We start from the raw sequence: 1,799 nt of genomic DNA, 5'->3' as shown, positions 1-1,799 counted from the left end.
AAACTAGACATTAGAAACACAAACGTCTGATTATCTTCATAGTTTTTATTTAGTAGATAAATAGTAAAGTTTTGTAGTTTTAGTAAAGTTTTAGTAAAGCTGCTTTATGTATTGATGAAAGAAATGTAATAATGTTTTATAGTTAATATCATAAATACTCACAGTTTGGATTTCCGCGATTAATACTGTTCTGTCTGACACGTCTCAGTGTCTTTTTTCCTCCTGGTTCATTAGATTCTCTCATCCTTTTTGCCATTTTTCTCTCTGTTTAATTCTTCTGCAGTTTGTGATGCTGCACAGATCTTCTGTCATGAATGAAATTCTCTTAAATATTTTACATTACTTGTTGAAAAAGAAAATGGAGATACAATTTAGTTTCACCATAATACAAACAAAAGCTTTTTACAAAGAAACAGTGTGATTACCTTGTGTTGAGCTGAAAGTAGGGCATCTCCTGCACTGCAGCTCTGAGATCGGATGTTGTTTCTGAGGATCAGGTTTACAGTACACAGGTGAGGTACCTCTGGGGAGGGGAGGGAAATTGATCATAAATATGAACAGTGTGTGTGTGCGTGAGGCGCCGGCAAACAAAAAACCTCACTGTATTATTACAATAAATGGCAAAAAGAATGTCTGAAAAAAAAAACTTATATTTCCTTCTGACTCACTACACAGCAAAAAAAACAGAAGTAGCATTATTTGATACAATATTTACTTAAAGCTGCAGTCCGTAAGTTTTACCTCTTTGTCACCATCTCTGTTTGAAAACCTGCAATTACAGCTGTGTGCGGAATTATCTTCCTTACGTGGTTTGTGCTCCGGCGCGGCTCCAGCGCGGGTCAATCTAATGTTTTAAGGGTGAATGTGTGGCAGTCAGTCACCGCATGTTTACTGTACTTTCGCAATCACAGATTATGTCTTGGCATATATGACCCAAAGAAATGTTTTTCACCGTATATTGTCATCTGAACAAGCAAGTAACAAGTCTGCCAGGTTTGTTCTGACCAACTGAGGAAAAAAGCACTGCAATAAATCTCGCTACCGATGGTGATTTAATATAACGATCGATTAGCTCATATCACATCTAACCGTGCAAATTATTATTATTGCTATACTTTATTCTCAAATTATTAATGTTAACAACATCAGCATTGCGTGACTATGAGTATAGTATGCATTAGCGTGTAGATTTCAATTTCTGATCTGAACTAATGATGGGAACTATGGTAACAAGCAGTGGTGGAAAGAATACTGAAAAAATATACTCAAGTAAAAGTACCATTACCTTCCAAAAAATGTAGTGTGAGTAGAGTAAAAGTACTTGTCCAAAAAACTACTTGAGTAAGAGTAAAAGAGTAGCCTATTTAAAAGTACTCATGAGTATTGAGTAGTGAGTACTGAGCTGTGGATTCTACCCCCTCATAATAAACGCTGTACACCGCAATTTATAGATTTTAAAAACGTGGTGCATTCTGTAATTCACATTATCTTGTTTGTCATAAAGAATGAAGAATATCTTTCATCCAGCAGTTTTAATGCTGACTGCCATCTCTTTAAAATACATTAAAAAAAGCACGGAAACAGTATTCAGTTGAAGAAAAGATGAAAATTATTCTCAATACAATCATCCCCATTTAAATCATAAAGTTTGAAAACAAAATAGATTTAAAATCATGTGTAAGGCCACTGAGACAGCATGCTGTTGTTGCACATAAAATATTAAAGGGGTCATATGATGCGATTTAAATTGTTCCTTTCTCTTTGTAGTGTTTCAAGCTCTTGGTGCATAAAGAAGATCT

This window comes from Sinocyclocheilus grahami, unplaced genomic scaffold, assembly GCF_001515645.1.
Source record: "Sinocyclocheilus grahami isolate Dianchi unplaced genomic scaffold, SAMN03320097.WGS_v1.1 scaffold2575.1, whole genome shotgun sequence".
Taxonomy (NCBI): Eukaryota; Metazoa; Chordata; class Actinopteri; order Cypriniformes; family Cyprinidae; genus Sinocyclocheilus; species Sinocyclocheilus grahami.
Note: the sequence above shows the minus strand (reverse complement) of the source record.